Below are 21,238 nucleotides of genomic sequence, written 5' to 3' on the forward strand. Positions count from 1 at the left end.
TGTTGACTTCATTCTCTCCATTTGCAGATGGGCTTTCCCAGCTCTGCCCTTCAGCTGGTCGGAAACCATGGCCATGGAAAGCCTCCTTTTTCGTTTGATACCGACCCTCAAGCCAAACAGATGGAGACTATCACTCAAGGTAAGAACTCCCATTTCTCTGACCCGTATGGGGTTACAAGATCACCTCGGACCAGTCAACTGAGACTGGGTGGGTGGGTGGGGTCGTATTCTAGAACTGGACCGCCAGGAACTCAGGGATGGTTGGAAGTAGAGAAGGCAGGTCTTATGAAGGGGTGACTGAAAGGTCTTGGTGAGAAACTGTGCAGTCAACAGAGTAGTTGTCCACAGAAGTTAAAGCTATTTTGCCTACCTGTATTCATTTTACATTTAAAAAATTTGTGTGAAAAAATCTGTCAGTAAACTGGGATTGGCAAACTATGGTTTGCAGGCCACATCTGGCCTGTGGCCTGTTTTTGTAACTGCCTGTGAACAACATTTAAAAAGTATTGTTAAAGGGGTGCCTAGGTAGCGCAGTCAGTTAAGCATCCGACTCTTAACCTTGACTCAGGTCATGATTTCGCAGTTTGTGAGTTCGAGCCCCACATCAGGTTCTGCACTGATGGTGTGGAGCCTGCTTGGCATTATCTCTGCCCCCTCTCTCTCTGCCCCTACCCAACTCATGCTTGCGTGCTCTCTCTCTCTCTCTCTCAAAATAAACTTAAAAAAATAAAATAAAAACACAATTTGCTTTCTAAAAGTAAACGGGAACATTGATATTATAGCAATTTTAATGTTTCAAAATTAAATTTAAAACATAGATTTTTTTTAATACTTATTTATTTTTGAGAGAGAGAGAGACAGTGTGCCAGCGGGGGAAGGGCAGAGAGAGAGGGCGACACAGAATCTGAAGCAGGCTCCAGGCTCTGAGCCATCAGCACAGAGCCCGACGCGGGGCTCGAACTCACAAACTGCGAGATCATGACCTGAGCCAAAGTCGGATGCTTAACCGGCTGAGCCACCCAGGCGCCCCTGACCATACATGTTTTGATGCCACATAAATGCCATAGATGCCGCTTTGAGTGCTCATAGTTCTTAATCAACAGAATAGTACAACCTGAGTATTGTAAGTACGGACTAAAATCTAAACGAATAGAGTGCTCCACTCTACGTGATCACATTTTATCCAGAAACCATCCTGGTTTCAATCTCTCCTCTCTCATGTCCTCTCTTTCCCCTCATATTTACATAAGCTTGTCTATACACCATCTACAAAGCCTTCGAGAGCATGTAAAGAGAAAAATGTATAGGCACAATCTGTGTTTATCTGTAACCATATTTTACATCACATACTGCCTACAAAAAAATCACCCTTGTAATATTTTTATCGGAAATAAAATCTAGGGGTGAAAAAGTATATCTTACTGACTTTATGGTACTTCATTTAACACCTACAGTACAAAGCCCCATTTGGAAAAGATCTTTCTGAAAGAGGGGTTATCTCATCAATCAAGCACTTCCTGTGTATGTATTGTAAATAATAAATGTATGCCACATGTGTGGCTGGAGGAACAGGGAAAAAAACTCTATTGGCATGCTGAGGAAATACAGCTAAAATAACTCCTACCAACCCAGTTCATTCCACTCAGCAAAAATTGGCCAAGCCAAATTCATCAATATTGATTTCAGGTTTCATCAGCAGGGACTTTTTGAGCAAGACTCTCTTGGTTACATTTTCCATTTGACATTTCTCATTAGACTCAAAGTGTTCACTGTGTATAAGTCTTTTCATGTAACTCAAAACTGAACTCATCAAGCAACCTTTCCAACAGAAAGAAGGAGTAGATGCATTTGCTTCTTGAAAAAGTAAATTTCTCTCTTTAGACAGTTGTCCTCTGTCAACCCAGAATCCTGGCTTCCTCATCATTCTTTCTTTTGGAGTTAAGATTTTATTTGTTTGTTTTTGTTTTTCATCAGTCACAAAGAAAGGTAATGTCTCTTGGCAGAGCAATATTGGAAATATCGCGTGGCACTGATTCTGAGGAATCCCTGTGCTGGCTGTTTAAGGGAATATAATACTCTCGTCAGGGCTTTTGGAGTAAACCTCATTCTGTTCTCTTGGCTCCAGAATCTAGATCTGTTTGTACCTCTAAATGACTCTTGTTTTTCTGGAGCTCTCCGTGTCCATAGGATGAAGAATAAATCACCAAGCAGTGCTCGTGTGTTGAGATGGATGTTAAGTCAGGTTACATGTTATGCTCATCTTCCTGTTTTATACCCTCCTGACTCCTGCCTTTCTCCTAAGCAGTCCCCATAGTTGTTGTTTTGTACTGAGAATAAGTATTAGAAAAGAAGCAATAGTAAACTGAGAAATCTAACTCCTTAAAAAGGTGGAATATTTTAAAACCTTACTTTACTTTAATGACAAAGATAACTTCTGTGTTTACAGTCATTCACCCCTCTCTGTTAAGAAGTCTATGTACATTGTTCCTGCCCCTTGGGACGTGGAGGTAGGCACTTGATCCAAATTAGGCCAGGAAGCTTTTTTGGATCCTGAAAATGTGAACCACGGACTGGAATGGTCAGGAGGCCATGACTCCTTGGAGGCACGCTAGAGTAAATTAGCTCATTAGAGAGAACTTCTGCATAGTTATCGAGACTCTAGGGATGTGCTGGTGTCTATCTGTCTCAAGGCTTCACTGTTCAACTGTTTCTTTGGTTTCAATGAATTACCTTCTGCTTGAATTTCTCAGAATTGATTTCTGTGGCTTGAAACAAAAACAGATATACTTATCTTATAGTAACTGGTTGTACATACAATATAATCAATTTATGACTTATTAGGATTGAATAAAAATATTTTCATGTTTTTATTTGTTGGGAATGGAAAGAATGGAGTGATTGTTTGTGTAAATATTCATGAACTGAAAATGATTGTATGGTTCAAGTTGTCATGCACTTTACTGGGGCTGGGTCTTTTGCAACTGTAGAACACTTCCAATCAAAATCAGAATATTTTTAAGGTACAGTTTGCTGAGATTTATGATGACATTCATGCAGACTGGCAGAATTTGCACTTGGCAGCTCCTTAACATTCCCGGATCATTCTGAATCTGTAATCCCCTGCTCAGTAATTGGGATGGCTCTCGGTGCTGTATGTATGTTAACCTAGACTCAAAATCCTATGTAAGCAAACAGAGGAGTGTGAGAGGAGGGTACGATTTGGGGTAAACCTCATGTATCCATCAATGAAACCTCATGTTTTTTGTTAGGGAGTTTACTTTCCACAAACAGTTGTTCATTTCCTTCTCTTTCACTGTACTTATATATGAGATGTGATTGTATGAAATATTCTTACGGTAAGGTCTGTGTCTTACTCAGCTGTGTCCCTCATGCCACATGATTCTTGGTGCACAGGGGGTTGACACAATGAATGAATGAATGTTGAACAAATAAATATATATACCTGCTGTGTTTGTATATGTTTGTGTTTATATATTATAAAACACAAAGCATCACACTTCAATTGATGTATTATTTGAGGTCCAAAAAATTTTATGAAAAGAGAATTCTTGTCAGTTGAATTGAGTTTGAAGTGGGTCAAGGTCAAGTGTTATTTCAAAGAGTTTCTTGATGACTCCTTTTATGGTGGAAATAATCATCTCCAGGGAATCCTTTTGGTAGTTTGGGTTGTCATGTCACAGCTTTGCTTATATCAAAGCACAGGGGTAAATACTTCTCATGTAGACCATGTAACTTACCTGAATGTGATTCTCGCTGCCCAGGGCTCAGGTTGCATTTAGTAAAAATTAAGAGCAGGAGTCGGGGAGGTAGAGGAGCAGTCCACCCAGCAAGGGAGGGGCCTGCAGGGGATTTATTGATCAATTAGCAATCCATATCCAAAGCCAGATGGCAGGACCACGAGAGTTGCTTCAACTTTTCATCTTAATGTATTTATAGACCCACAGAACATGTTTCATAGTAAGGAAGTCTTAAAGCAAAATGGAAAGAATTTTAACATAGATTGTGGGTATTTTGACATGTAAAATCTAGCCACCACACTTAGTTATATTTATCAGATTTGACTATATGTTTTACATAAGTTGGATTCCTAGTTATTTTGTGTTCTCTCACAATGGAAATGAATGTCCTAATTGTGAAACCTGGAGTCCCCTTTGAATCCCTCATAAAAATGAGGGTACTAGTCAAATGTATCCTACTTCAAAAAATAGGTTTGAAAGCATTGCAGCCTTCTGTTAATAAGAAGATGCTAATTGAACCCAGTGGCTTAAAAGTACCACTGCGTAGATATTTTGAGAGGGGATTTTAATTATCACAATATCCAGTGAGATTAAAAACGGGAAGTTCTTTTTAGGGAAATGGAAATGTGACCTATTTGCGAGGGAAACTTCAGACCGTACAATGTTTTCCTGCCTCCTGTAGGAACATGACCTTTTGGAACCCTTTTACATGGATATCATTTATTCCTTTTAAATATTTCCTTTTTTTTCAAGCTTTTTGGTTTCATGCCCAACACCAATTAATGATGTCTCTGAAAAGATGAGGCACACTGAGTGATGGGGCCACATGCACTGCTGTGACCTAGAGATTGTTTTAATGACACATTGACACTCAGTGTAGAGATGAACCTTGTTGCTTTTGAAGGATGACATTCCCTCATGTCTGGGCAGAGTTTGGATAATCTTCGAGATTCCTGCCCTGAAGATTAAATTAAGATCCTAGAGCAACCTTCGGGAAGATCATTTTTATTGCTTGTAAATTAATGATTATATTCATTTCCTGGGGATGCCACAAGAAAATACCACAACCTGGGTGGCTTCAAGTGACCAAAATGTATTCGGTCACCGTGGTGGAGTCAGGAGGTCTGAAATTGAGGTGAGGACAGGGTGTGTTCCTTCAGAGGGCCTGGAGGCAGAGTCTTCTCTGTGCCTCTTTCCTAGCTTCTGGTTGTTGATGGCAATCCTTGGTGGCTTTTGGCATGCAGCCTCATAACTCCAAGCTCTCTGTCCTTATTTGACATTCTCCCTGGGTCTTCATACTGTCTTCTTTTAGAGACACTGGCCATATGGCCATCTTGCATTAAGGACTCACCCTACTCCAGGATGACTTCATCTTAACTAATTACATCTGCCATGACCCTCTTTCCACAAAAGATCACAATGTGATGTACTGGGGCTTAGGACTTCAGCATATCTTTTTTTTTTTTCTAAGCTTATTTATTTATTTTGAGAGAGAGAGAGAGAGTGTGTGTGTACCCGTGTGTTCAAGTATGCAAGTCAGGGAGGGGCAGAGAGAGGGAGAGAGAATCCCCAGAAGGCTCAACACACTGTCAGTGCAGAGCCTGACATGGGACTCAATCCCATGAACTGGGGGGTCTTGACCTGAGCCGAAATCAAGTCTGATGCTTAACTGACTGAGCCACCCAGTTGTCCCCAGCATATCTTTTGAGTTGACAGAATTCAACCCACAACACTAATTATTTGTAGTGATTTTTAAAATATTTTTTAATGTTGGTGTATTTTTGAGAGAGAAAGGGAGCGTGAGAGAGAGAGAGAGTGAGCACAAGTGGGGGAGGGGCAGAGAGAAAGAGGGAGACACAGAATCTGAAGCAGGATCCAGGCTCTGAGCTATCAGCACAGCGCCCAAAGCAGAGCTTGAACCCACAAACAGTGAGATCATGACCTGAGTTGGGTCAGTCGGTCAAGTCGGATGCTTAACTGACCGAGTCACCCAGGTGCCCCTGTAATGATTTTTTAAAGAAGTGAGAGATTGCTTTTTGATCTATTATGGGAGTATAATTGCTTGATGCCCTGGAGTCCAGGGGTGGGGGCTGAGTATCTCTTCGCTAGCCCACTTTGGAGGTTTTCCATAGAAAGAAGAGAGCCTTTTAATGTACTCCAGGTACCTCCTTCAAGTTAAGTCTGCCTCACCACGGACTTCCTGGAATCCTAGACATGGACACTGCACAAGGCCTAGAGGACGTCTTGTCCTGTGCTTTTCAAAGCAATGAGTCCTTCATCAAGCTTTTGGGGGCACTTAACTGTTAAATAGAGGAAGGCTGAGCTGCTTTCCTAGATGCAGTGGTGAAGATGACAGAGCCCATTATGCATCTGTTCCCTCAACTTAAAACCCTTGAGGCACCTCCACGGGCTTTGCATTTGAATCAACTGATCATCTTTTTAGTAATTGAGATTCCTCAGTCCTCCCTCTTCCTAGACCTACTAAGTCAATTTCAAAGGTGGAAGATTATGAGTATGGACTGGGAGCACGCATCCCTCATGATTATTAACGCTTACTAAGGTTTAACAGCCTTTTCCCTAAAAACTTCACAGAGCACAGTTAAAACCCCGTCTCTGATCCCCTTGGAGATGAAGAGACTGAGAAACGGACCAGCTGAGGACTGAAGGCCGCCAAGGCTGGAAACCATAGTTTACCCACCCTCTCCCATGCCCCTGGCGTCCAGCCTCTTTGCAAGTTCTACACAAGAGGCAATTCTTTATTTTTTTTTTGTATTTAGAGTAGGGGAGAAACTCCACCTCTGAACTCTTCCAGAACATTTCCCACACATTACTTATCAACAGAAGGTATTTATTTCTTTATTTTGAGGGTGAAAAGTAAATCTGTTACCCATGTTTTCACCTCATAGAACACTGTATTCTCCAGGGTCAGCATTTAGGCATCTTGTAAAAATCGATTTCCAAAAGCTAATGGTTTCATTGGGGAGGTGAGGATTTTGGTTCTCAGCCTTTTCTTCTAACTAATGGCTCAATAACAAGACTGAAGTCATTCGGGACCGAAAGGAATTTCCAATGATGAAGGAGCATCTTAATAAGAAATGAGTGGGATAGTGCCGTAACCCTGAAATCTTGGCACTTTCAGCCTTGTAAACCTGACGAAGTTCATGAAAGCAGCCTTTGTACCTCGCTTGGCACCACGTGCGAGTGAGATCCCAGATTTCTCATGAACTGAAGCGACAGGGGTGATGGATCTGATCGTGTGAGGTGACACACACCAGGCCTTGGAACTGCCTGTAAACGGAGGTCCCTTTTAGCATTCAGGATTGAAGCTTGGGCAGGCGAAGTCAAAGGAACTCCATTTCTTCCCCCCACCCCCCTTTTTGGTTGGTTGGTTGAGCCACGCATTGCAAATTGGAAGTGGTTGAGAGAAGGAGGACTATATTTCCACTAAGTATAGGTGTAACTTGAGTTTGTAGCAGAAGGTGAAATAAGACAGGACCATCAAACCTCGTGATTTTCAACAGTTGGAATCCTCTTTTGCATCCTGCTGGGATGTGTGTGTACCGGCTTAGTGCTAGGGAATTAGTGAATGTTTCCATGCTGTAGCTCTTTTTACATTTCTTGCTTGTTGAGAAATGGCCCATTGTTCTCATGGAATATGGGCCAATTCTTTTAAGATTCAACATCGTACCAGGTCGCGGTAGCTGCCCACGTGCCTATTTCTAAAGAAGCAGTTGTTCTCATAGGGTCTTGGCATGAGCTAGAGAGAAAGGTTTTCTTTTTATCTTCCTGCCTGAAACAAATAAAGCTGCAGTCTTCTGATAGCAGTGCCACCTGGCACCCTCTCAGAGACGGATGTTCCGCTTGATGACCCATTTGTGACACAGAGAACAGAACTGCTCCGTGTCTCGAGACGCTCATGTCCACATGGTGAGCGTGCTTCTCTGTGGGCTGGCGTCTCACGGGTAGCAGCACTGGCTACATAATTTATGGGGCTCCTTGTTCAAAAAGCAGGAAACAGTTGTCACTAAAAGAACTAAAACAGAACGCTTTTCCTTTCCTTCCATGGGTTTTCTCTTGATAAGTCATGTTCTTTTTGATTTGCTATTGAACATCATCTTAAGTAAAGTAAAATACAATTTTAAATTATTTGCATGAGTTTTACCAGTTCTAGTGTCCAATGTCAGTTTTAAATGTAAATTTGTGAGCATTTAACTCAGATGCAGAATCACTGAAATTGCCCAGTGCATATGTGGGAGCCCCCGTGTGCATCTGTCTTTCATTCTTACCAGAACAGTGGGACTGGTGTGTGATACTAACTCAGTTGTTTTTGATTCACCTGCACTGTACTAACAAATTCCACCTGTGCCCACTGGAGAGGCCGGAAGAATTGAAAGGAAAAGGAGTAATGGGCTGCCCTAATCTTGCCTTTTTCTGTGCCTCCATTTTCAGCATAAGCGTTTGGCAATCCAGGAAAGTTGCTTGGGTATGAAAATATGGATAGCATTCCTTGGGAGTTCTTGTTTCTTCGAATAGCATTGCTTTCTTTCTGTGCTTGAAGCAAATTCTGAAGAGGAGAGAAAAACATAGCCTCTCTGAGGTGTCCCTGTGGCTACTTACGCAGTTGTGGACTTAACACACATATATGAAACTCGCTCGGAGTGTCACTGGACTCCCATGCAGTACAAGTCCACCAGAATTGTGTGCTTATAGGGCAGTGCAAATGCTTCATGTGACTGAGACAGAACGCATATTTCCCAGATCTCTTCTCTGCTCAGATGCCTGCTCCATTGTCCTATGATAACTCAGTTACAAAACAAGTTCAGAGAAAAAACTACTAGGAATTTCAAGATGGTGACAGTAGAGCTTTATGCCAAGTATGGGGCCCTTCTGAGGGCAGGGACTTCTGTGACTGCATCGGTCACACCTCCACGAAGCTAGCCTTGATGGGAAATGAGAATCAGAGAGTGTTTGGCAAGCATGAAATAAAGACCAAAGATTTTTGGAGACCTTAAGTGACCACTGTGGAGAGTTAAGACCAGGACAAGTCCTGGCACAAATGACCTTGAAGTCTCAGCTCAGATGTCACCTTCTCAGGGAGGTTTTCTGTGACCACTCAATCTAAAGCAACTCTCCTCAGTCATTCTTTATTATGGCAGTAGTCCTCCAATGTTATTGTCTTTGCTGGGTCCTGTGTCTAAAGTGTCTGACTGGAAAGTCTTGAGGGAAGCCTGAGAGTTTGTTTTTCTAATGAGTTCCCAGGAGACACTGATACTGCTGATTCAGAGACCAAACTTTGAGAACAACTACTCTATTTCATTACTCTGCTTTATTTTTCCTACAGAAAACATCTGGAGGTTGTATTTGTATTTATTTGCTTGTTTATTGTCTGTTTCCACCACATGAAATTAAGTTCAAGAAGAGCAGAAATTTAGTCTGTTATGTTCACTACTATACTTTAGGGCTTGGAGTATGCGTAACTTGTGATAGGTCCTCAGTAACTATTTAGTGAGTCCAGACGTGAATACATGACTTGAAGCTTAGTGAGTGAGAGGTTATTAGATGGTGGCGATTGGGGTAGGGTTGGACCAAAGAAACACTTGTACCTATGCCCAGGTAGAAGGTATTGCTGGTCACATTTGCTTCTAGGCAAATAAAATGCAAAGTTGCAAATCTAGGGGCAGGGAGCAGTAATCCTGAAACATAATGTTAGGGAACCCAACTGGATAATTTAAATGGTGGAAATAGAAGGAGCATTATAATTTCCTTTCAGGCTTGTGTATTTGGCCATGGCTATAACAGAATGGTATGCAAGGGCCCCTCTTGGCCATAGGTGGATTCTAGAGGCTCAGCAGCTCTGTTGTGACAGATCCTTGTATGCCTTTTGGTTTACCAGAAACAAATGTTCAAGCTAGGCCACATGTTATAAGCTCCCCAGCCTTACTACTGATGTGTTTATGAACTGAGATGAGCAAGGTGATTTTCCATGATAATCCCATGAAGTATGACCATGACTTTCCCAGATGTCCCATCTGGAGGCTGGAATACTCTGACTCTGCAGCCCCAGGAAAACCTGGAGACTTTCAGGGCTAGTGAGCTGGTGACACTGGTGACACCCCATACTTAAACATATAATCCTTGAGCCACTGAGCCGCCTCAGCCCTCCATGTCTTAGCAGTCATCCAGCAGTTTGGTCAGCGTCACCTGATCCTCTGTTCTCCCTGCATTTTTCTTAAAAAAAAAAAAAGGTTTTCGTGTCATTTAGAATACCCCTTTCAGCTACCTTTCACATAGCTTTGAAGTAGTTTCTGAGGCAAAAAGTTCCCAAAAGAGTCCCCAAAGCAGAAGGCAGCAACTACGCCATCAGGTCCAACAGGAGGAGGGAGAACCCACTCCACCACAGACACCTGAGTGTGTGTGGGACAGGAGTGGGCCCAGTGCTTGGCCACAGTCAGGGCAGGTCATGGTGCTGGGCAGTCTGCAGAAGTGCTTCAGCCTCTTGGCAAGAAGTTCATGTTGATGGTTCTCAAACCCTGGTGTGTTAGAATGACTTCTGCCCCCAGCCTCTAGAGACTCTCAGGAACTGGTCTGGGGAAGGGTGCGTTACTCAGCGTGGTCTTTGTTAAGGAGTGCCACGGACGAGATGACTTCTTCGGTAGACACTTGTTTACATCACAGCTCTGGGGCTGGAAGATGGAGATGAGGTGTCAGCAGGGGTCCCTGTCCTCTCCCTCCATCTTCATGTGGTCTGTCCTTTGTGCTTGTCTGTGTCCTAGCCTGCTCTGAAGAGGACGCGGGTCATGTTGGATTACGTCCCACTGGATCAGATTTAACCTTAATTACTTTTTTATTTTTTTATTTTTATTTTTTAACGTTTATTTATTTTTGAGACAGAGAGAGACAGAGCATGAACAGGGGAGGGGCAGAGAGAGAGAGGGAGACACAGAATCGGAAGCAGGCTCCAGGCTCTGAGCCATCAGCCCAGAGCCCAACGCGGGGCTCGAACTCACGGACCACGAGATCGTGACCTGAGCTGAAGTCAGACGCTTAACCGACTGAGCCACCCAGGCGCCCCCTTAATTACTTTTTTAAAGACCCACTTATTAAGTAGTCATATTCTGAGGCACCGGAGGTTAGGACTTCAATGTAGGAATTTGGTGGGGACGCAATTTAGCCTGTAACAGGTAGAGCTCGGGGGAAGCTGTATTTCCAGCCCTGTCTCCAGGTCATTTTGATATAGCCAGGCTTGTGGCCAGTGTTTTGTGGCCACTGCAGACACCTGCTACATCTGGAGCCCTGTCCACTGGCACAGTGCTCATTTTTCTCTTTTGCAAATGAGACCTTCTCTGCCAAGCCAACTGATTTTCAATGGGATTGTAACAAATGCACTCCGGAAGGACTCGGTAACTCAATACTTTGCTGCCTGCAAATATAATCTGGGTTCACCTGTGGCTGGACTTTTGGGTGTCAACCCGGAGACATTTCATTTCCATTCCCCTATGTCCTCACAAGCAAAGCAGGTTTGGTATTTGTACGAAAATGTGAATCTGAAGACAGATTATGAGTAAAGCTTAGGGTGCTGGAAAATGGATCAGATGTAAACCTAATTGCCTATAATTTATTTTCTGTGGCTGCAATTTGGTCTGCTCTCCAAAAATCCTCATTAAATCTTAAACTTCTGGATATATCCCCCCATCCCCTAAGGAAGCAGTACAGCACTAATAAGCATTTGCCTGAAAAGTCAATCTTCAGTATATATTTCTCCCCAATAAGCCCTTCCTTTCTACCAACTGTCAAAACTGTCTGTACAAATGCAGATAACTCATCTATAGTGGGAGCCATTTTCTCTACATGTTTGTGTTTTGGGGTGGGGGTGTGGAGGTGAGGTGGGTTTCACTTTAAGAACATACTTTACTTGCCATTTCTTGAGTTTATGAAGTGATAAATCTTGTCCCAAGTGGAGATAATATTTTCATTAGAATTTTGTGGGGCAAGAGCATTGTTTGAAACATGCCTTCTTGCATCCCAGGGTAGTGAGAACCATACATTTTCTCGTCTGATCCTGCTATATTGACAGCAGCAGCTTCAATATCACAACCTAAATACTAAACATAATTCACAATTTGTGTAGGAAACTAAGCTTCAGCCATCCTCAATTTCATTTTAGAACAGAAGAAGGCCTAGACACATGGGCTATACCATCCTTGTAGAGGGTTTGGAACAGTGTGGGGATGTTTTGTCGTCTTTAGAACATCTGGGCGTCATTCCTGGAATTTAATGGTGGGAAGCAGAGAAGTGAGACATCCCTACAATATTCAGAACAGTTTCACAGAACCAAAACTGATGCACCAAAAAATGCTTTTAATAACCCTTTTGAGAGGCACTGGTGGATATCAAAGAATGAGCTTTAGTAACAGCAAAGATGGAAGGAAAATCAATGTGGTGCCTCCCTTTACTGCTTCCAGCCCTGAAGACGGGCTAAATGGAAAGGCTGCCTTGGCCTGTTCCACCTAAATTGTTTGGGAAGTGAGCCAGTGCAGAACAAGTGAGCAGAGTGTGGCTGCCTTTCCCACAAGGGGGTCCTGCTTGGTCCAGGTTTTCTGCAGATCCTGTAAGCCGAGGCAATGCCCCTGAACTTTAGTGCAGCTGGACTAGGAGAGAGGCGAGGCCGCCTGAATGTACGTGCACCCCACCCACAGAGAAATGTGGTGAAGGCAAGTAAGAGGGACAGGAAGTATGGCACTGGGTGGCCAGAGGAACAAGTTCTAGAACTTGCCTGAAAGAACAGAAGAGTTGGCATGGATGGAATGAGGTGTGTGGATGGAATCAAAGAACTATTCTTCCTTCTCTTTTGAACTTTATATTATATCAATTCAGTTAACTACATGACTTCCTCAGTTCCTCAGCATTGTCCTCAAAGGGTAGGGCTTTGTCTATGACTCAGTTTTTTTTTTTTTAAAGAATTTCTCCTGCAATGGACTCTATTTTTACCCTTAAAATAAAGTCATGAACTTTTGGTTAATTCCACACACTGTCGCTTTTAATGAGAGTGAATTTTTTTGTAAATTCACTTTGTTTCTGTCAGAGTTATTGTACATGACCATTTAAAGCGACAATTGTCTTTGTAAGCATCCAGTTTGTTAATTGTAATAGGACACTCCAAATACATTTTGAAAAGAATCCTTCCCAAAGGTGACAAAGTTGAAATTAAGATAATTTCTCCACTAATAAAAAGTATATATTATTTCTATAACTTTAGGCTCAAGAATATTCTTATTTTTGCAGTGGTGGATGGCTGGCAGTATGAGAACGACATTAATTACTTCTTATGGAAGCAGTTATTTCAGCTTAAAATGTTATAAATAAGGAATGTCAAAAACCTAAATATTATCAGAGATTTCTATCTTGTGTGTGTAGCTAACTCTGAATATTATTTTTTTCCTTTGTTTAAAAAAATTTCTTTTAATGTTTATTCATTTTTGAGAGAGAGGGAGAGACAGAACACAAGTCGGGGAGGGGTTGAGAGAGAGGGAGACACAGAATCAGAAGCAGGCTCCAGGCTCTGAGCTGTCAGCACAGAGCGCGACGCGGGGCTCGAACCCATGGAACTGTGAGATCATGATCGGAGCTGAAGTCAGAGGCTTAATTGACTGAGCCACCCAGGCACCCCTATTTTTTTCCTTTGTGAAGAAAAAATGTTTTATTGGATCTAAATCTTTTGACCTCAAGAGGAATAAATACATTCAACTATTTAATTTCACAAACGTTTATCCTGAATCTAGCATGTTTAAAGTAGTCTTCTGTGTGCATTGGAAATGTCAAAGTTAATAAGACATATACTTAACCCCCACCTGTTAGGGGATAGAGACATGAACTTCCATGGCTGGAATGTATGGCAGGCTGTGATCCACACTGCAATAGACATATGGGGAAGAAATGAGTGCTGTGAGGTGGGCACTTAGTCAATGGATATGTATTCAGCATTGGCTAAGCCAGAGTCTCTCCCAAGCAATGGGAATACAGTGGCCAGCAAGGCAGATACTATTCTTGCTCTTTTGGAGCATCTAGGGTACAGAGGGCATATGTGTCTAGAAGTGACTAATTCTGGCTGGGGTCATGAGGGGCAATAACACTGCAAAGACTATTTTTGGGTTTGGTTGGTAGGATCTCAACATGTAGAAATATCAAGGGAAAAGGATTCTGGACACAGAGCAGAAACTCAGAGAAGAGACTTTGGAGAGTGTATTTGGAAATGGAAAGTAAGTCCTAGACACTGGATTCAAGACAGTGGAGCTTGGGATGAGTGTAGAAAGATTCACTGGAAATGGTTTCCATGTTGTGAGAGATTCCTGGTGAGCACATTTTACTTACCATCTCATGAATCACAAAGTGACAAACATTTCTTAATGGCTGGAAGTATTTCCCATTAAATTTTGTAAGGCAAATGCTTTTCCCCCTTCCTGTTGTGGCCAGTCCTCAAAGGTTTGGAGAATTTTGACCAGGAGAATACTATGATCATATCTGAGACTTAATAGTTGTGGCAATAGGGCTGTTTAAGAAATATCAGTAGTAGCCTGATCTGTCCCCTCTCAACCTCCAATTGACAGGCCAGGGTAGACCTATCATTCACAGGCATTAAGCAATAGGTAATCAACTTGGTGGTGTAGCAAGTAAATATGAATGGGGCCAATCAAAGTCTTGTTTTTGTGAACTTAATCTCTAAGATGGAAATTTGCTAGTTAGCCATGTAACTGATTGCAAAAGGTGTCCAGGAAGTTGAGTCTGAACCAATAAAATTCAAAATTCTCTGTGAGCCTTGCCCACTCCCCAAAAAAGGGAGAAGCTGGTAATGAAGAGAAGCTAGAAAGCTAGAAGAGAGAATTGGAAAGTGCCAGTAAATAGAGGAGGGCAGTCACTCTGTGTGAGAAGATGCCGTGACACCAAGAGCAAGGTAGGTTCATGGTCATGAGAGTGAGAGGCGATAGCTGGGAAACCCACCAGGGCAGGGTGTCTGTGTCTCAGTCTTTTGTGGATTGGGGGATGGGAGGTTTATGAAGAAGGAAAAGCTAATAGGACTCTGAGATTTCAAGACCGTGATTGGAAGGGTGGTGTTAGGTCTCAGGCATAAGGGAATTTTGTAGAAGCAGAAGGTGCTGACTTCTGGCTTGGACAAATCGGGTGGAGGTACTTATGGAATATCTATATGGAGAAATGCAGAGGTGAATGGCTTTGTGAATGTGTAACTTAGAAAAGAAATCAGTGAAGGTAAAGGCAGCCAGCATTTGTGGTAGTGCCTGTTATGTGACAGGCACTGTGCTAACTGCTCCACATACCGGTGTTCGTGTAGTCACCAGCCTCTGGCAGGGCCGTGCCATCTACCTCTTTGTTCTGAAATCCATCCTCTGACCTTTTCTTGCTCTGTTCCACATTGAAGGAGACTGTCCTATGCAACAACATTTCCAAGACTTCTCGGAAAATGGCGTCTGGCCAGGTTTGGCCAATGAGAGTCATGGTGGAAGGGAGGAGGGTAGGAGAAAGGTATTTCTCTCCTGCCTGCTTTTAGTTGTGTCTCTGGTTCTGGTAGCTGCTCTGTCTCTTCTGTGACATCTTCTCCCACTGGATAGAAAAAGAGAAGGGAGAAAACCCCATGTGTATGCTACATTTGGCTGAATTTGCCTATAAAATAAAAAAGATGTATCAAGTAGTGATTTTACCCTTTCTTTGACAAAAAATACAAGCTGTTCAGGGCTGTTATACAAACTTTGCAGTCTCTTTAGGGACCTAGTCATGTATCTTTCTGCTTGGCCATCTCTGGCACCTGGTTTCTACTGTCAGGGTCTCCTCGGGATCCAAAGTGGCAGATGGGTCTCGGCCATCATATCTGTATTCTAGGCAGTAGGAATGAGGAAAGTAGAGAAGAAGAATTATTCCTTGCATTCCTCAGCTTAGATCATAATCACATGGCCACAAGAAGCTGAAAGGGAGGCTGAGGGTGTGGGAGGCATAATGTATGTAGCTAAAGTCAGGGCACTGTTACCAAGAAAGAGGAGGGAATGGACATTAGCACCCGGATGTCTCATTCTTGGCTCTGAGGTAAATACTATCCTCGTTTGAAAGGTATACAGTGGTTCTAGAGAGCTTCAGAAGGGCCCGTAAGTTGTCTGAAGTAATGCCAGCATTTCACTCCACGCCTGTCTGACTCCCACATTCCTAAGCTTTTGCCTATACTAAGGTTAGGGCTGGAGTGGTCAAGGCATCCACCCCATGGAGCAGGTGGTTCAAGCCTGAGCGACAGTGTGATTTCCCAGGCAGAATATAGAAATAAAAGCAGAGGGGACAAGGGGAGAAATAAAGCAACAAGGGGCTAGGGAAAGCCTGGAGTCAGAGGTGGAAGATGAATAGCCATTTGGGGAAAACAGGATGGAAGGGAAGGGAAGGAAGCCAGGGAACCGAGGTGCAGAGCAGCCAAAGAAGGTGCAGGCAGAGTCAGCAGTATGCTACCATGGAGACACATTGGCCTTGGAGTCAGGGAATTTGGGTCTGCATCTCAGCTCTGTCATTTTCTGATGACATGACCTTGGATAGTTCTTCCATGGCCTGAACTTGATTGCTCTCATTTCCTGGTACACAGAAACACACCCAGGTCATTGCTGGAGAATGTCAGGGCAGTTTCTTCTTAAATAAGGACAGAAGTAATATTAGCGGGGGTGTGGCACGGGTTATCCACCCCAAGTGAAGGCACTGCATGCTCAATTCCTGCTCTTTTAATAGTTTCCACTACCTTGGATGTGGCCTAGGACTATGAGTTGCAGTTTATGGAGCATGTCTTAATTCTGGATCACTATTTGTACCTTGTTTACAAAACAAGTGTGGAATAGCCAAAGGCATGGAGAGGTCAAGCCATTTCCTCCTGTGATTTGCAGCTCAATCCAGCAGAATGTGCCCTGCCCTAGAGTGGGGCCTTGATGCTGGGTAAACAGCCGTCCATCTCTCTCCCTGTTCTCCTCTCTTTTTGTACGCCTCTGCCACTGGACTTGACTTGCAGGTCCTTTCCTATGCCTTGGGAGGTGTTGTTATTGCATTGGCCCTCTCTGTGATATTGTGCAGTGCTCTGCACATTTATAGCTTGCATAAATATTGAATAATAATAAATAACTACAAGGGAGGAAGAATATTATAGGCTGGGGAGAGTGAAAGATGCTGAACTCATTATTGGAGGGCCAATCTCGGGCCTCTTGGCTATCTCCTTCAAAGAGATTTGTTTGCCAGCTGTGTTGAGAAATATACTTTCCATATGATGAGCCCATAGAAGCAGCCAGTTTCCCTACAGAGCTCTTTCAGAGTGGCCCCAGGAGGGCCCACAGAATCGTTAATGGTGTTTCAGAGAGGATAACCCCTTACGCCTCCTTGGCAACTGGGTTAGAGGAAAGCCCTGGGGAGAATGGCTGTAGCAAGATGATGAAATTAGAGGAAGGGGATAGATTCTTTTTACTTTGTTTTATTTTCTGATTCCATGTGCAAACAGGGCAGCCTTCCAACCATTTTATAGATGCATCATCGACTGAGAAAGTCACTTGCTTTTCACTTCACCATGATCTTGGCTCGAGAAGGGCATTTCTCGTTTAATACGTAATCCAGGTTCCGTGTGTCAATCAGATGCTATCTCCTCCATCTCAAGAACTGGTTCTCCTGTTTGGTGTTTACAAACCAGTTAAGAGAGACAACTGAATTCTTAAATTTAAGTGCAGTGAGATATTGAGTAAATATTTACAGAGCTGGGAGATTGGAGGAACTATAATAACAATAAAAAAACAATATGCAAACCAGTTGGACTCACATTTTTTTATGGTTCTGACTGGCTGCAGCCAAGCCCAGTGAAGGGGGTGTTTAGTAAATAAAACTAATGCCTTCTTCATAGCATGATCAGTATCTGCATGTTGTACTGAAAACGTTTCCATCGCTGGTGAACAAATTGGTGTCATTCTCTCGGAATATCTCATATGTCCGCTTTGGGATGGGAATGAGTTTCTTCCCTAATCTGGAATAAATAAGAATGAGCATTTGCCTTGCCCATACATCCCCTAGTCTTATTTCTTGATGGACCCTCATGATAGTCCCCCTGTGGGTGAAACACAGTGGGGCCATGGAGGAAGAAGCAACTGGCCTGGACAAGTCAAAAACAGGAGATAAAAGTGGATGGAAAAGGCATTTTTATGAACAGCAGCTCAGTGAGCATCTTCTTAGATATCAGGTCTCTGGAAGCTTACATGTGGGTTTGACTTCCCATTGGTAGCTGACATATATATATATATATATATATATGTACGTATATATATATGTATATATATACATACATATATATACACACACACACACACACATATATACATATATATGTGTGTGTGTGTATATATATGTATGTATATATATGTGTGTGTGTATATATATATATTTTTTTTTTAACCCCCATCATGACACTTAAGGCAAGATTTACTGAAGTCTTTTGAGAAATAAATATTATATATATGTATGTATATAATATACGTTCTTAGCCTACCTTGACGGTATGGTGGAATTTATTCCACCTCCTTCTCCAAGGTACATTCAACCTCTTGGGATCTCTTCTAAAATCATTGCAAGTCCCTCTGGTCTTCCTGTGGACTCCCAATATCTCTTCTTTTTCCTTTCCATTCCTTTCCACCATTGATGAATCCTTCAACATTAGCCCTTCACCAAAATGAGCATCAGTTACCATTTCATATTTTGTATGTTTCATCTTACTGTTTAATGTCTATTCCTAGCCACAAAATAGCAGATCCCATAAGATCTTTGTCACTTGCACTGGATGTTTATTAATTAAAAAACACTGAGGAAAAAACTCATACTAAATTTGCCAGACCAAGAAAAAGGAAGACCATTTGAAAATGGTGAGAAGTTCTTCCATTGATATCTTGGATCTCTGCTTTGTTTGGTTACTGTTCTTTATCAATTATTTATAAAACTGGGATTTGCCAAGCACTGAGGTTCAGGGAAGTTTCCTCATGCGTCTGTGTTCCAGAACCTAAATTAAGTGTCTTACCATTTCAAGCAAGGAAGGGAACAGACATGGAAGAATGACACAATGTAACGAGTATGCCAAGCAAAGTGAATTAATAGAGGGGAGACCTACCAGAAAAGACCTAGCAGGTTTGTTATTTGGCAACGTGCTACCTCATGTGCAATGACCATATTCTCTGTACCAGTTACTGGTGCCATGACGCAGCCACACATAGCCAGGTGTCAGTTTTACACTGATTGTGATTTTTTAAAGTTTATTTATTTATTTTGAAAGAGGGGTGGGACGAGATGGCAGGGGAAGGGCAGAGAGAGAGAGAGAGAGAGAGAGAGAGAGAGAGAGAGAGAGAGAGAGAATCCCAATCAGGGTCCACACTGACAGTGCAGAGTTTGAAATAGGGCTTGAACTCATGAACCGTGAGATCATGACCAAAAGTCAGACCAAGAGCCGAAACCAAGAGTCAGACGCTTAACTGATTGAGCCACCCAGGCACCCTGATTGTGATTTTTAAATCAAATAAGAGGTTGGAGACACTGCTCTGTTAACACTCACTCTTTTGATCGTAAGTGCAAGCTTTGGCCAGTTAGTCTGGGTTGGGTTACAAATCTAGAAAAATTTCAGCAATTATATATTCAGGTATGCCTTTTTATATTTTCTCCTGGAGACATACTAGAGTTCGGTTTAAGATACTCAGTATTTGCTGTATGTGTTATTTCCCATTTTCACTTCTTTATCTTTGTGCGTTGTATCTTCCAGTTTACTAATTATTTCTTCAATTATGTCTACTTTCCTGTTTTAAAAATTTAAATGATAAGATTTCTCTTCATGAATTTGTTACCACATGCTTTGGTGTTATAATCTCCTCTTTTCATTTTATGGATACACTTCTTCTTTTGAAGATCTCAGAAATCCATACTTGAAAGTCTTTCTAAATTGCTTTGTAATTACTTTCTTGGCTGTCTCTTTTCTTGGTTATGGTTTGCTAACTATGTTTCCCAGTGCTAGAATTTTTTTGTGTACTTTGTAAATTTTGTTTGAAAGTTACCGTAAGTGGTTTTTTGTTTTTATGTTTTTTTTGAGTTATCCCTATACTCATGCCTTCCCTCAGAGGGTCTTAATGATGACTCAGCTGGTGCTCAATGAGACACAGCTCAGAAGCAGAAGCAGATCTGACTTATTAGATTTGAGTACTTACCCTGCAGGAATATCACCTTTCTGGGCTATAAGCCGGAGCAGGGTACTCCCGGTTCCTGGTTTTGAGGGTTTATCTTTTTCCTCCCTTTGCTATAGGCTGTAACCCCATGAAGTACGCCATCTTGACCTTATAGGGCAGATGTCTACAATGTTCAGGCATGTTTGATCTCTATTCTTGATAGAATTTTCTCATTTGTAGCTTTAGTTTATTGCCATTTCTTTGTTGCCTTGATTTGGAATTTTAGTCCCCTGTTGTGACTTGTTGTTGTTCTCGTGTGTGTATGTGTGTGTGTGTGTGTGTACATATGTACGTACATGTATGTTTACAGTGAACTAGTGGGTAAAAAAGGGTCTCATTCAGTTACATGATTTTTCCTCCTTTTCTCATTTTTAGCCATTAAAGGTAGTAAGGTAATCATTTTCCTGAGTACTTAATGACAAATCTGAACGTCAATTTAAGTAGAAGATAAAAGACTTTGAGATCATATGACCTGTTCAAAGTTGGATATTAAGTAGGTGTAAAAGTCAGCATTTTGTATGCACTAGGTTTCTGGCCTCTTAGAATACTGAGTATACTCATTAATAGTCCCCCAAACTTTATTATAAGTTTTCCTGTTTTGGATAACAAATACTCAGATGAGTCACTGCTGGATCCATTATATCTTGGACCGGATTCATTCTTTGTGAGATGGTGAGGATGCTTCCTATAAGTCCTATAACATAATGATGAATATAACAGCAACAGTGTGTTAAGTGAGTATGGCTCAATGAGTTCGTGACACCGTATGTGCTGTGCTTTCCTGTTCTTTTGTCACTGGCCTGCTTATGCTCCCTTGCTTGCTGTGAAAAATCATCTCTAGTAGCAGGACTCCATTGAAAAACTTGGACTAGGTAAAAGAAATTGAGTCCATGCCATTTTAAACTTTGCAAGATAACTTCCTCCATCCAGTTCAGTGCCCTGAAATGATTGAGTCAGATATGCGATACCTATGAGGGAGAGTGAGGTCCTTCAGTTTGAGGGGAATCACAGAGAGAGAGCGAATTGAATTGTGAAGTGTGAACTTTGTTTTTGGAACTTCCAGGCTACTTCCCATCCCCTCCCTTTTCTTCCCTGAATATACACCTCTGAGCCTCAGGGTTCAGTTCACATCCCTCATTCTGTTTAAAAGGTGGTCCTGGTAGTGTTATTTAAAACAAATGCTGGGAAGATGTGGAGCCCTTCCATCAGCAAAGG

General features: G+C 42.2%; 1 long non-coding RNA gene across 1 annotated transcript in view; it reads left to right on the forward strand.

Annotated features, from left to right (window-relative positions):
• Positions 1-21,238, forward strand: part of LOC106968156 (uncharacterized) — a 656,017-nt gene that overhangs the window by 134,587 nt on the left and 500,192 nt on the right. The window contains exon 2 of the long non-coding RNA XR_001429089.3: positions 28-139. This is a non-coding gene — a long non-coding RNA (uncharacterized LOC106968156). The remainder of the gene's footprint in view (positions 1-27; positions 140-21,238) is intronic.

Source organism: Acinonyx jubatus, chromosome D4 (assembly GCF_027475565.1).
Source record: "Acinonyx jubatus isolate Ajub_Pintada_27869175 chromosome D4, VMU_Ajub_asm_v1.0, whole genome shotgun sequence".
Taxonomy (NCBI): Eukaryota; Metazoa; Chordata; class Mammalia; order Carnivora; family Felidae; genus Acinonyx; species Acinonyx jubatus.